The sequence below is a fragment of the Pinus tabuliformis genome, chromosome X, assembly GCF_031772625.1.
Source record: "Pinus tabuliformis cultivar Carrire ecotype Pingquan chromosome X, CPIR1, whole genome shotgun sequence".
NCBI lineage: Eukaryota > Viridiplantae > Streptophyta > Pinopsida > Pinales > Pinaceae > Pinus > Pinus tabuliformis.
The window spans coordinates 227,220,668-227,236,966 of NC_142308.1; positions in this window are offsets into that span (position 1 = coordinate 227,220,668).

Genomic DNA, 16,299 nt, shown 5'->3' on the forward strand with positions numbered 1-16,299 from the left:
CTAATATAAACATTTTAGTAGCTTCCTGATTTGGCACATATATGTGATTTCTATACATCAACATGCCTTTATTATTGACTTCATAACCCAATTTCCTTTCATAGTTGTTCTCTTGTTCTGTCTGTTGCCATAAAAAGCGATATTCCGGATCCTTTTGAGAAGCTTCCGTATTTTGATTTGAAAATTCAAACTCTATTTTACTTACATAAATTTCATAAATACATATTACCTTCCGACTTAAAGCGTCAGCCACTTGATTCTCCTTTCCCTTCACATGTTTGGTATCAAAACTAAATTCGCTTAAAAATGCAGTCCACCATGCCCGATAGGCATTCAAATTTGCTTGATGAAAGAAATTGGTTAGACTACTATGGCCTGTCATAAGGATGAATTTATTCTCGAGAAGATAATGCCGCCAAACATTTAAAGCGTGAATTATTGTTGTAATTTCTAAGTCATAGGCCGAGTAGTGTTGTTTGTGTTCCTTTCATTTTCGTGACTCATATGCGACCACACGACCCTCTGACATCAATACGCCCCCAATTTCGGTTTGGCATGCATCCGTACAAACTAAGAATTCTTTGTTTCGGTCTTCTATTCTTCAAATGGGTGCAGTAGTCAACAAATACCTTAACTGATCAAAACTTTGCTGACATTCTGTTGACCACTTGAATGCTCTACCTTTTTTTTGCAGTGAAGTCAAAGTATAAGCCACTTTGGAAAATCCTTCAATAAAGCAACAGTAGTACCTAGCCAACCCTAGAAAAGAATGAATATCTCCCACATTCTGAGGGACAAGCCATTCCATGATTTATTTGATTTTCTCGGGATCTACCGCTACACCCTCCTGTGTGATAATGTGTCCAAGATATTGTATTTGTTCTTTATAAAATTCATACTTGTTGTATTTTGCATACAACTAGTATTCTCTTAAGGTTTGCAGAACAATTTCCATATTCTTATGGTGCTCTTCCAAAATTTCAGAGTAAATAAGAATATTGTTGATAAAGATTAGTACAAATTTATCAAGGTACAGATGACAAATTCCATTCATAAGACTCATAAACATAGATGGGTCATTTGTTAGTCCAAAGGGAAGGACTACAAACTCATAGTGTCCATAGTGAGTGTTGAATGCAGTCGGACAAATATCCTCATCTTTTATTTGTTGGCATTATGAGATAAGTGTTGTCCTTGATGGCAAACCACACTGATGACAAATCATAGTGCAGAAGGTCAGCAGCAAGGAATTGATGATCAGACTATAAGAAGAAGAGAAAGTTCATACACGCAGGTTCGTTAAGCCCAAGTCGCGTGTACACGCAGGTTGGCTTCATTAAAAGAGCGTGTATGTGGAAAACTCATTTTGGTCCATGGCGGTTAGTCCTTGGAAGTTGTGCCTATGGTTTTGGACCTTGGTGTCTCGACGGACGTGTTGATCCCTAGTTTTGAAGTTGATGGTATTGGATTTCTATGGTTTTGGCTCTTGGTATTGAACAAGGCCTAAGGCTATATAAAGGGAAGGAAATCATTAGGCAAGTGCATCTGAAATGTCTTGAATATCTGATGAAGCATTAGATCCAGTATGCAGGGTTATGGGTTGATGATGCATTGCTTGATCTGAGCTAAGGAGAGATCTCACCTGTTGATGGAGAACTAGATCTAAGGAGAGATCGGGATCAAATGGTTTGAAATGAACTATCTTTATGATGCTTATTCTAGATCTACATACTGACGCATGTATTGTTCTATAAGTGTTATGAGTATGACTGATGTCTGGTACAGCTGCAAGTTATGAGAAATTATTTTTAGATCTGTACGCGGGTTGTCTTTGATAAAAGCGCGTATACACGCGGGTTTGATTCATAGAAGAAGCGTATACCTTGTAAATCTTAATATTTGAAGTTGCAGATGGATCTGATGGTTATTACAGAGTTCTGTGTCTGCTCTGTGTTCTGGTGACTGTTGTTAACAGGGTTTCAGTGATTCAGAGTTTGATGATTGTTTTGAGCTTCAATGATAGTTATGGGTCCAGTATGAAAATTGGATGAAAAGTGGCCTTACAGATTATGTGTTGTGCTTCAGTGTATCCAGTCTGAAAATTGATGAAACGTGGTACCTGGAGGTGAGAAGATTGTAGGCAAGCACCTACGTACTAGTATCTAAGCTAGTACAAAAGCTAAAGGAGATCTTTGGAGCATTGTAGCAGGTAGCAGCCTGCGTACTAGTAAATGGATCTGCTAGTACAAGAGCAAAGGGGGTTGTAGCTCCCGTACTGGTATAAGACTGCACCAGTACAAATATTGTAAAAGGATTTTCTTATTAAGAAGAAGATTGAGATGACTTGCAGCAGGTGGTTTTCACCCACATTGGGTTTCCACCTTATATCTTTGTGTTCATGTGTGTGGCTCTTGTGTGATGTTCTGTTCTGTTATTCTGCACCTGTTTACTGTTAATATGCTTAATAATGATCTGATGCATTTACTGAAGATTAAGCTAACTGAATTATAATATCTCTGGATATACGCGAGTTTCATTAGATACAGTAGCGTGTACACGCGGGTTCACTTAATTGAAGTAGCGTATATGTTTCTGAGTATGAAATTCAAAAGTTTGATTGATCTGATAATACTGATTCATCCCCCCCTCTCAGTATTATTTCCAACAATTGGTATCAGAGCCGGTCCTTTGGTAGAAGCTTGATCGCTTGAAGGAGATCCGTGGAACAATGGGAAAGAAGCTTAAGAAGAAAGCTCATAAGAAGAAGAAGACATCTCAGAAGGACTATGACAGTGGGAGAGTCGATTGGGGATTAGGTATAAGAAGCTCTTCAGATTCAGAATCAGATTCAGAATCATTATCAGGTATGAATGTGTTATCCTCTGATGTTCCTGCTATATTTCCTTGTGAAAGTGATGGAAGTGATAGTGAAACTACTGAACATGCTTTTATGGGTGAGCAAGAAAAGTGTCAAATAGAGGCAGTGTTTAGAAGGCTTGCAGACAAAGTTAAAGATCAACAAGATCTATTGAACAAAAGGGAATGTGCTTTTAAAGAAGAAGTTACCAAACTAAAGGCCCAAATAGAAGAAGGAAACAAGGTAAGAAAGCTACTCAAGGACAAGGAAGACCAATGTCAAAAATTGCAGCATGAAGTGACATCATTAAGAAAAGAAGTCAACGAAAGAAGCACAACCATCAAGAAACTCAAAGATAGATCCAGCTACTATGAAAATCTTGAAGCTACAATCCCCTCACTAAAAGGAGATCTTGAAGAATCAAAGAAGCAGAATACAGATCTACTCCAAGCTATTGCAAAACAAGAAAACGAAGTCACCAGCTTAAAATCTCAACTAGAATGTGCCTTCCGAGTTCGTCAAATGCAGCAGGATCTGAATGAAGAACAAGAAAAGGAGATTCTCAAGTTAAGGCATCAATTGGAAGAAGGAAGGAGAGATGGAGAAGACATGAAGAAGCAATGTCTAGAAAAGGAGGAACAACTTCAAGTTGAGGTAAATATCTTGAAAGGTAAAATAGAAGAAAAGGATAAGCTTTTACGATTTCAAGATAGTTCTAAAGTCTTGGATGATATTCTTAGTAGTCAAAGGTCTCCTGCTATCAAGACTGGTCTTGGTTTCCATGAATCTGTTGAAGGTGAATCTAGTTCACAAGGTGAGGCAAGGAACTCTAAAGAGAAATCCAAAATGATCAACAAGGAGATGAAAGGTCAACCCCATCAACATTCAAGGAAAAAGACTCCTCAAAGAAAATTTTTTACTCCTCCTATGAATAATGTTGAATGTTATGTATGTCATAATCTTGGACATGTTGCAGCTAGATGTAGAAGAAGAAGAATTCAAGACTATTATGCGAACAGGTCATCTCAATCAAGGTACTTTAATGGATATTGCTTTGCTTGCAATATGTATGGTCACAAAGCTGCTGATTGCTACAGGAGGAATATGAAACATGTAAGATGTTATACATGTAACAAGCCTGGACATATAGCAAAGGAATGCAGGAACAAAGGATGGACATCACACCAAAAGGAGAAAACCTCATCACACTTGAAGATATGGAGGAAGAAGGAAGTACAGTCAGCACAATGTACTGAGACACAGCACAGCACAGACATATCAGACTCAGGGGGAGCTGAAGGTGTAAAACTTCAGTGTTCTGAATCTCATACGCAAGTTCCTTGAATGGAAGTCGCGTGTATACGCGAGTTAGACACTGCAAAGCCGCGTATATGTCAGTCTGAGGAAAAGCAGTGGGGACGGGATCAGAAAAAGGATATGATATGATTCAGTCTATTATTTGCTCTATTGGTTACAGTCTGCTGAGGATGTGTGGAAATGTTTTGTTACTTGTATGATGTCTAGAAGTGCTTTTGATCCTAACTTGAGGATGATGATGTTTTGATGCTTATTGCTGATATATACATGATCAGATCTAACAGATGGCACTGGTTGAGGGGGAGCATATGCCTTTAGTAATTCATTGTTGGCATTATGGTTAATAATCCTTGGTGATGATTCTTATATGGCTAAATGATATATCTTGCTATGATGTGGTTGTGAGTTGTCTATGATAAAATCTCATATGATTCTTGGGGTTACATAGTTGATGTTCATATCAGATTTATGGATGATTCTTTGATGATGCATATATGGTGCTTACATGGTGATCTTCATAAGGACAAGGAGAAGTACAAAGCTTGAATATACATCTTCCTCACTTGATGATGGGTCACTCATATACTGCTGTTGTCATATGCATAAAAATCATACAGTTATGATGCAGGCACTCTTGTGGATAAGGATTGTTGCTGTCGATGATATCAAGAAGTTTTGTCAAATAAGCTTGAGCTCAAGATACATAATGCTGATACATGGATGACTACTCAAAGTTGCTTTATTGGAGACATGGTGATGAGTTCTTATCTATATGATGATAGGTTTATACTTACATATGTTAATTGATGCAGATGTCCCCAAGTAATGATACTTGGATCATGTAGAGCTTGATGAAATGGCTATGGTGGTTTCACACATGATACAATGTGAATGACTCTGAATTCTGTTCAAAGGGATGAATTGATGCAGACATACCTTGTTATAGGTTGATGACCTATTCTCTACAGGACATTTACAGGTTGCTGATATGGAAATTTGTGTACGCGTGTTGTTTAAAGGATATCCGCGTGCATACGCCGTTTTACAAGGGGATAGTCATGTATATGGTGTACGCGTATTGCGTAAGGGATATCTGCGTATATACGCTTGTTTATGTGTATACAGACGCGTATATGGAGATTTGAAGGAAATCAGCAGGGACAGATGTTGGTTGCAGAAAGTCTGATATAGGTCTGACAGAAATCATCTGGCACAGGTTCAGGGGGAGCAGATAATCTTCCAATGATGCATTATTGGCATTATCTTAGAAGCCTTTGGTTCTAGTTCACAAGTTGTTGTTGATTTCAGGTGAATCAAAGTCAGAGGAAGAACAAAAGGATCTCTTGGTTGCTGATCTGAATGCTGATTGACAAGATGCCGGCGATATCAGTTATTTGTGACTTTCATAAGTCTTGGTCTAGATCTATTGTCGCTATGTCATGTATCTCATTTGTGATATCTCTTTTATGGTGTCAAGGTCATGTAACGGCCTATTTTGGTTTCCCCACTATGCCTGGGATGATTGATGCAATATGATTGGTTGTCATATGTAAACTTTTGATGTATCCCCACTTGGTTGGGTGGATGAGTCAATTTTTGTATATCCTCACTTAGTTGAGAGATGGATGTATGTATGAGTCTTTGGTGATAGGAAGGTCTTTTATGATGTATAGAGTCATGTTCTTCTTGAAGAACATCTTTTGCAGATCTTGCCTATAGTCAGGAAGAGCATGTACAACACACTTCAGCGGTACAGAGATTCAGCATGTACTCAGGGGGAGCATGGACAGATTGGTACACCTTGGCATATACAAAGGGGGAGACTATTCAGAGATTTCAGCAGGTACTCAGGGGGAGTATGGACAGTGGAATGATTCAGTAAAGGAAGAGAATATCTTGGTCCACCCTTTGCCCTTGATGTCAAAGGGGGAGAGTGATTTGGTGTTGTTGCCATCAAGTCCAAAGGGGGAGATTGTTGGCATTATGATGCATGTGTTGTACTTGATGGCAACCCTCTCATAGAAGAATATCTCACTTATGTATAACTGGGTGAATCTTCAGAAGAGATATCAGATGTGACTGATGGAGGACAGCTCAAAGGAATCAGATGATGAATCTTCAGAAGAGATATCAGATGTGACTGATGGAGGACAGCTCAAAGGAATCAGATGATAGTTCTAAGTGTGACAAGTTAGCTTTGCCATCAAGTCCAAAGGGGGAGATTGTTGGCATTATGAGATAAGTGTTGTCCTTGATGGCAAACCACACTGATGACAAATCATAGTGCAGAAGGTCAGCAGCAAGGAATTGATGATCAGACTATAAGAAGAAGAGAAAGTTCATACACGCAGGTTCGTTAAGCCCAAGTCGCGTGTACACGCAGGTTGGCTTCATTAAAAGAGCGTGTATGTGGAAAACTCATTTTGGTCCATGGCGGTTAGTCCTTGGAAGTTGTGCCTATGGTTTTGGACCTTGGTGTCTCGACGGACGTGTTGATCCCTAGTTTTGAAGTTGATGGTATTGGATTTCTATGGTTTTGGCTCTTGGTATTGAACAAGGCCTAAGGCTATATAAAGGGAAGGAAATCATTAGGCAAGTGCATCTGAAATGTCTTGAATATCTGATGAAGCATTAGATCCAGTATGCAGGGTTATGGGTTGATGATGCATTGCTTGATCTGAGCTAAGGAGAGATCTCACCTGTTGATGGAGAACTAGATCTAAGGAGAGATCGGGATCAAATGGTTTGAAATGAACTATCTTTATGATGCTTATTCTAGATCTACATACTGACGCATGTATTGTTCTATAAGTGTTATGAGTATGACTGATGTCTGGTACAGCTGCAAGTTATGAGAAATTATTTTTAGATCTGTACGCGGGTTGTCTTTGATAAAAGCGCGTATACACGCGGGTTTGATTCATAGAAGAAGCGTATACCTTGTAAATCTTAATATTTGAAGTTGCAGATGGATCTGATGGTTATTACAGAGTTCTGTGTCTGCTCTGTGTTCTGGTGACTGTTGTTAACAGGGTTTCAGTGATTCAGAGTTTGATGATTGTTTTGAGCTTCAATGATAGTTATGGGTCCAGTATGAAAATTGGATGAAAAGTGGCCTTACAGATTATGTGTTGTGCTTCAGTGTATCCAGTCTGAAAATTGATGAAACGTGGTACCTGGAGGTGAGAAGATTGTAGGCAAGCACCTACGTACTAGTATCTAAGCTAGTACAAAAGCTAAAGGAGATCTTTGGAGCATTGTAGCAGGTAGCAGCCTGCGTACTAGTAAATGGATCTGCTAGTACAAGAGCAAAGGGGGTTGTAGCTCCCGTACTGGTATAAGACTGCACCAGTACAAATATTGTAAAAGGATTTTCTTATTAAGAAGAAGATTGAGATGACTTGCAGCAGGTGGTTTTCACCCACATTGGGTTTCCACCTTATATCTTTGTGTTCATGTGTGTGGCTCTTGTGTGATGTTCTGTTCTGTTATTCTGCACCTGTTTACTGTTAATATGCTTAATAATGATCTGATGCATTTACTGAAGATTAAGCTAACTGAATTATAATATCTCTGGATATACGCGAGTTTCATTAGATACAGTAGCGTGTACACGCGGGTTCACTTAATTGAAGTAGCGTATATGTTTCTGAGTATGAAATTCAAAAGTTTGATTGATCTGATAATACTGATTCACCCCCCCCTCTCAGTATTATTTCCAACATTATTCTAATTTGATGGTATCGAGATCGTAAATCAATTTTCAAAAATACCTTGGCGCCCTTGACGTGATCGAACAAATTGTCAATTCTGGGCAGTGGATACTTGTTTTTGATAGTAAGTTTGTTTAACTGCCGATAGTCAATGTACACTCTTAAGGTGCCATCCTTCTTCTTAACAAACAACACCGGAGCTCCCAATGGAGATACACTGGGATGTATATAGTTCTTGTCGAGCAACTCCTGTAACTAATTTTTTAATTCTATAAGATCTGGTATCCTCATCTTATAGGGTGTTCTTAATACTGGGACATTCGTTGGAATTAGCTCAATGGTAAAGTCGATATCCATTTTTGGTGGTAGCCCTAGTATTTCTTCTAGAAATACATCTCTGAATTCTTGAATGATTGGCAGATTTGTTTGGTCTATTGTTGCTGCATTAATTTGAGTATAACCCACTTTTACCGCATAAATGCAACATCCTTTTCATAAACACTTTCCCAAATTAGAAGAAGTGATTGGTCTTAATTGTACTGGTCTCTTAATCCCTTGCAATTCGCACCTAATACCTATTTCATTCAAATAACTCACAATTTTCTCTTTATAGTTTACCAAAGACTAGTGAGCCTCCAACTAATCCATTCCTATTAAAATGTCATAATATCCCAAAGGAAAAACATTCAAATTCACCTTAATATTTTGGTCTGCTAGGTTGATGGAGCAGTCTTCGACTTTAGACCCCACTCGTCTCTTACCTCCTGTGGCTAGTTGAACTAACCAAGGGGTTTTAAATTTCCAAGTTTGTAACTGACACAGTTCTACCATTCTAGGACTTATATAACTTAAACTGGCACCTAGATCTATCAAAATTGAAACAATATGTCTAGACATCTTACCTTCTATTTCGATCATGCTGGACTGATAATCTACTTGACAGGGTGGTTTCTGTCCTTGATTTCCTTCAAATTTAGTAGATGGCTCCATTGCTCTTCTTTTACTCTGAGATCAAAATTTTGGTGGAACCTTGTCCATATTTTTTCCTTGCTTCCCTTTTAAACTGCCCTAGAATTTCCTGGCCTAAATTCCTACTATTATGTACAGTGTTTTGACCTTCTTTCTAGTCTAGTTTTTACCATTATCTTTTTTCTGCATTTGCTGATAGTAGATTCGCGCTTTTCTTACAACATCATCCATAGTTTTCGGATATTCAAACTCCAGATGTTCTTTCATATGTATCAGACAACTGTGGATGAACCTTTGTACCTTGGCTTTCTCCTCTCGTAAATACGGTACATAGCGTAATTGGGAGGTAAATTTAGCCAGATACTCATCCATAGTCAACTGCCCCAACCTTAGTTCATAAAATTCTTTAGCTTTGTCATCATAAAATCACTCTGTCATATATTTATTTCTGAAGTGTTTCTGGAATGCTTCCCAAGTAATTGACTGCTCGTCAACAACATGCACCGCTTTCACTTCCTCCCACCACAAGGTAGCCTTACCTTGCAACTGATAAACAACTAACTGAGCTTTTAAATTTTCATCATAGTCATAAATTTGGAAATACTTAGTTATATTTATCAACCAAGATTTTGCTGATTCCTCAGCTTCCCTTAGGATAAGCTCTAGGTTTTGTAACTTGGAGGCTGAATCTTCTTGAATTCACCTTGCAATTCTACTTTCTATGTCTTTGTCTTTTTTCATCCACTACTATCTGAAGTGTCTTCACACTCTTTTCCTTGTGTTTTCTTATTCCTTTTAGATTCTTGTGTTTGATTTCCTTTCAGTACAGTTCTTCTCTACTTTGTTGTGATTCTGCCTGATCGCTATTATCAGAGCTTGGTTTTGAGTTCTGATGGTTCTGTCTATCTCTCAAACTTTTAATAATGCATTCTTGTTCCCGTACCAAGCGTTCATTTTCAGTCCGAAGGGCTTCCATTTCCGACTGAAGTTGTTGGATTGTTTCCATCATTGCGGCAACCCTGTTACCAGATTCGTTCTCCAATTGAATACATAGCTCAGGATTAGTTCCTGCCACCAGTGTCATCTTGGGCTCAGCGCTAGGCCTTGCCAATGTTGTAGAAGCAGTGCCACCTCTCCTTCTCATAGTAATCTTTCTTCTCTCTCACACTCTTTGAACGCACACACAACACAAATTTAACGGCATCCAATTAGGCCCTTAGTGTAGAACCTTGAGCTTTGATACCACCTGTAACATTTCCACCATCATAACTAAAAAAAAAAAAAAATTATATATGCACATAACCATTTACCATGTAAACATTTTCTACCAATATACATAATCATTGGCAAGTTTTGAACCCACTCACATTTTCCATATTTCATATTTTATGACATGATATGCGATGTTCATGGTTAATGTGTTTTACACTATTGTATTCATAGTTCATAGTTAAATGTTTTGATACGATTATATGCATAGTCTAATGTTTAATGTTGGAGGCAAATAAATTAGTCGAGGGTTAATTGTACCCCAGCTCTATGGAAACTTCTAATCACGCATGAACACCTGCCCCCTGGAGATTTCTTCACTGAGGGATTAATGACCAATCAATGGTGGATGTAGCTCTCGGGATTCATATGTGATCAATGGTGCAACGGATTTGGGAATGCATCGATGGTGGGGAGAAACTCTCGGTGGATAGAGAGAAATCGCCTCTGTCTCCCGCGCCATTTGGAAACTCATTCGACGCCTTCACCGAGTGCTCTACCTCCCTCTGCTACATAGTGAGCTTTTCAAGCATTCCTGTTGTTCGGGCTTATACTAACCCTTCTCTCTCTTGCGCCTTTATCCAGCTAACCATCCGCCCATAGGGGTTCATTCCTTCATGCCGCTCACCATGGTAAGTTGGAAATGGCAAGGTTTGTTAACAGTTTTGAATTTTTTTCCTGGTTGCTGAGACGTTTGCTTAGCTTGATAGAGTTTTATGTTCCACATTGTTGTCATGATGTTTTCCCTTCTTTCGGTGCCAAAGGAGTATGCCTCCAAGCTTATTCAAACCCCTGGCACTCCCCATAGGTAATTAATGGTTTTCTTATATAATTTGAAGGGTTTACTTAATTTATTCTTCTTCATAGTTTAACCCACACCTTCTTGTCTTCAGGGTTTTTAGGAAATTGGGCAAGAGCTGGAGGGTTTCCACACACATGAATTTCTTCAGTCGTGCTTCAGTACTCAAGGTGTGGTCTTAATTGTTTATTCAACATAATTACATGTTCGCCGTTGAGGGTTTTTGTTATCAGGCTTTCCGAAACTGACAATGGAATCTATAGGTGGCGTGGCCCAAATTTTAACTCTCTATTTTTTTTAAATGTAAAACATTAAGCTTCAGAGCTGAAACTTCTTCTCTTTGAACTATATTTCAGGACGGTTGTTTTGGAAGTTTTGTATTTGCATTCGAACTATATATAAGATCTAGGTCATCTTCTATTTCGCCATGATACTTCAGTTATTTTTCTGGGTATTCACTGTATTCATATATATTCCTGTGTTAAATTATGTGAGATGTTTATCCTTTTCACTTCTGCATAATATGGTTTGTTGTTCAAAGTATTATATACACATGCGTTAAGTTATGTACCATGCTTTCCTTATTTCACTTTTGTACTGAAATTTCTCTAATTATTTGTGTTATGCAAAGCCGAAAATGCTTGACAAACATTGCCAGCTTACCTAAGATGACTTATAGATATTTGGTTATCAAGTAAGTTTGCATTGTACTTAGTTTACCTAGAGTTGAACGATTTTACAACGAAGCTTGATTTTTTTGCACCGGGGTTTTTATGTTAATTAGTTGTGGAGTTTTTCCTACAATTTGTAGCACATAGCCCGACCTAGTCCCCGACTTCTTTGAGTTGCCCCCGATTTTTCAAGATTGTTTCTCTGTAGGGTTCTCTCCCTAACACAGGGAAACCAACCTGCAACTTTATCTGGTCTTCTAGTTATCGTTCTGCGCATGGCTCGACTAGTGATATTGTGTGAGTCCTCGATGCTCGACTATAACTTTTCCTCAGAATTCTGGGACTGAAATTCCCTTTAGTAATTCTCAGAGTCCTAGCATGACCAAATCTTAGGTTAACAATCTACTTAAGTTAGGTGTTGTTACAAACAATTTAGTTCACCAATATGAAATATATATCCAATAATAATTCATGTTCATATATATTAGCAAACAAAGGTACCGGATATCTTTTCATAAATATAGATATAATACCAGCAATAATTTCTATGAGTTTCTTTAATAAACACAAGTAACAAATTAACAACAATATTCTCTGGTTCCTTTCACAATCACTATGAGCATTTAGAAATAAAAGAAATACTCTAATAGCAAGACTTTATTCCTCTAGAATCTATCAACACATATTCTTTTATACGAGACTCTACTCACTCAACATAGATAGTGTTCTGCCATTGTTCATGATTCCATTTGCCATTCACTTTTCCAACAACTATCAACACAAACATTAAACTATAATTATTTGTGCGTGTTCAAATCACCAACCACAAAATCACAGGGAGTCAAATGTTCCTCCCAACCTGTGAGAATCAGCTACTCTACTCATGCTCCCCCCTGAGCCGATTTCATCTCAGGGAATATATTTTGCTACCCTAGACCACCTCGACCCAACTAGCTTCACTCACAGGTCCTTTTAGGAAGTCTCATTGGCCAACCAGCTCAAGGACTTATAGTTTTTTTTACATGTCTGCCCACCAGCAACATTCTCATTCCATTCTCTTCAATCCTTCTCTCTCTCATACACTCCTGGTCTCCCCTTTTTCTTTTTCCTGAGATTTTCCCGGAGACAAAATTTGGACAGATAACCACCAGCCATAACTATTTTTTCAAAATTGTTTCCAAATATAAAATCTTTTCTTTTCATTCTCTCCTCATAACTCTTGGTTACTTCTTTTTAATGAAAATTTTTATTTATTTATTTAACACAATTGCCTATAACTTTACATTAATTACATCACATCTTAATATCAGTGTAATTGCAATAAATTAAATCACATCTTAATATTAGTTTAATTGCAATAAAGTAAAATGAAATAATTCCATAAAATTATTCCAACTCGAAGATTAAACGCCCATATATGTCTCTTCACTATGGATTGACCATACTTCAAACTGTTATACAAAGTTCCTTCATATAGAATCTTGTAATTTTTAATAGATGCAGATTACAATTATTCTAGACATTCCTCTTGAACAGAGTGCATGAAAATTTTTCAGGAGTATGCCATCGGCCTTCGTAGATAAGTCGGGAAATAAGTTCTTAGGGAAACAACGTCAACAACGTCTGATCTGTAGCCACGGTGCATTTTGTTAGAAGATAATGTTTAATAATAATATTTAATAAAATTAAAGTAGTTTAGCTAAGTGGTTTGGTGAATAATTTTGTTTAAATGGTTCGGTAAATAATTTATGTTATTCAGTTGATTAGATTTAAATAGGAAAAATGTTGACACTAATCTATTTGTATGATTTATAAAATAATTATATCTGATATAATAATAAATGTTTAGGTTTAAATCTGAAACATATTATAACGAACATATTTATAATATTTATAAAATAGTTATATCTAATTGTGAAAGGCTTCTTATTTCAACTTAAGGTGCATGAGTATCTGTTGACTTTAACAAAAAAAAATTGACGGCTTAGATTGATTCTCAAGGGAATATGCTCAGCATATGCTTGGTCTTAATTCTTATCAAAAGATGGTTGTAGTGTATTAAAGAGCTTGTTAGGTTACATTGACTTTTAATAAATTCAAAAAATTTGAGATTATTCCAATTCTAATAAGTTCCTCCATAATCAGTTCCTCATTATTATTTATAACATTTATTTATATATAAACAAATTTTATTTAGCAAAATGGTCAAATACTTTTAATAAATTTAAAAAATTAGATTGTGCCATCCTCCCACCCACCAATTTCCTAGGGATTTGAGATTATTCCAATTCTAATAAGCTCCTCCATGATAAGTTCCTCATTATTATTTATAATATTTATGTATAATTCATTTTTTTAAAGTTAAAGTTGACTCATAAGCTTTTTATACATGGTTAATAAAGTAAATGTGTGCATTTGTAAGACATTCTTTTTATTGCAATAGTTCTTTTGTTATTATCCCTGCAGCATGGCACTCGATAAAACTAATAAATAGTAAATTGACTGGAAATTAGTTAGAGAATTGACTAAATATTTAAATATTAAGTCTAAAGCTTACTTTAAGAAAACAATTCAATTGATATTTTAAATATATTTTATTATATTTATCATGAATTTTATTGGCTATCGATTTATTTCTATTATTCTGTAATCATTACTCATCTGTCTTCTTCCTCATCCTCGGGCAATGGCCTGCTGTACAATCCACGCTACACTTAAATTCCTGGAAAAATCCCCGAAGTAACACAGTTTTTCGCCAATAATAGTAAACTGATTTTCCGAAAAAGAATAGCTGAAAAGAGTCGCCAATCTGCGTGAGCTTGGCTGTTATTGCACATGTCTGTGCATTTACAATGCCATGAGATATCGTGATATCTCTTTTGTACATCCCTCACTACCAATTTCAATATTATCCCAATAATGCAAAGTCCAACGTTTAAATACGTTAAAGTCCAGTGATTAAAACACGTCAATAGGGCAAATTGGCACGCCAGTTTTGGTAATAATTGCTTTGCAGATTGGATTATTATCATACACATCATCACTGGAGGTGGGAAAAGGAATCAACTCTCCTATCCATGCGGTCGTCCATTTAATAACCATGGTCCAAATCGATCACTGAAGTTCGTTATATCGCGTTGCATGGCATATATTTATGTTTATTCCAATATTTTGCATTGGGGTTTGTAAGTTGATGGTTTAATGTCTTGGCGTTGAATTGGTCTCTGAGTGTCTATAGTTCTCATGGTCAGGCTAGTAAGTAACTTTCTCGTGTGGTCGGGGATTCTCTCTGTAGTCATAGTTATGGTGTGTTAATAATTGTTGCCTTGTTCCACATTTACTTGGCGTCGCTGGTTTGATATAATGTGCCTAGAGTCGCGCAATTCTCATTCCCTTCCCCCATCTAAGTAAATTTCGGCCAGTCAAGGGGGTCAGAGGTCACACCTGCAAGTGAAAAATGGTTGCAGCGGAGCCTCCAAGTTTAGGTTCGGGTGGTCAAACGGCCAACAACTCGGGTAGGGTGACTCCGAGGGCTCGTGCTGGTCATGGTGGCTCACTGGCTGGTTGTGGGGGGAGAACCTCACGGACTTCGAAGAAGGCTGGATCGACGTGTCAAGGTGGCACGGGTAGATGGGAGGAGGCAAGACAACCTAGGTGTTGGGAACAATGAATCTTCATTGCTGTTTGGACAATTGTTGGGATTTGATCCAGTCTGTAGTGGACCATTTGGAAACTTTAGAGAGGGCACATCATGAAGAACATGCATAGATCATTTTTACATTGAACAAGATGCATTAATTTCAATGTCATGTTTGGGAGCAGTTCATGGTGGTATGATGTTGTCAGAATCTGTTATCCGAGAAGGTGGAGAAGTTGGAGTCATGGATGGCTCACTTCGAAGAGCATGTACAATGTTCCTTCCTTCCTCGTCCTCTTCCAAGGAATTCTCCATAAAATCCTTCTTTTATTACTTTTGATCGCTGAGCATGGTTACATGTGTTTTACTTCTTTTATGTGCTTTTTGTCACTTTTGGCCTCCTAAGTTGTGGATTGTGTCTCTATTTTTTCTTTTGTTTTTTTATCATATGCTGATCGCGGTAGTCAACAAACCTGGTCATGGTGAGACTCCCTGCATTTTTCTACTGATGTACTTATTTTTTTATGAATGAATAGAATTTCGACTTACAAAAAAAATTGAGGTTGCATTGTGACAAAAATGTACCAATGTTGTAATGTAACAAACAAAAATCAATATTGCATTGTGATGAACAAAAATTAACATCACAATGTAATAGACAACATGCACAACACAAGACAAATTCACTGTCAATATTAGTCAACTATAATTATATTGGCCAACTATAGTCAACCATAGTTAAGTATGTCGACCATGTTCACCCATGGTTTACCACAACCAAACTTGGCCAACATGTTCATTACTGGTCAACCATCGTAAAAAATAGGCAAGGTAAACCATAATGAACTTGATCAAACATGCTTAACAATGGACAATGTTCACAATAAAAGAAACCTTTGTCAAACATGGTCGAATGATCTAGATGATCAAATATGGTAAAAGATGACCAACTATAGTCAAAATGGTGAACCAGAGTCATCTATAATTAAACGTTGACAACCATGTTCACCACAATAAACCATATGTTACAATTGTCAACCATGGTCAACTCAGCCATGTTTAGACAT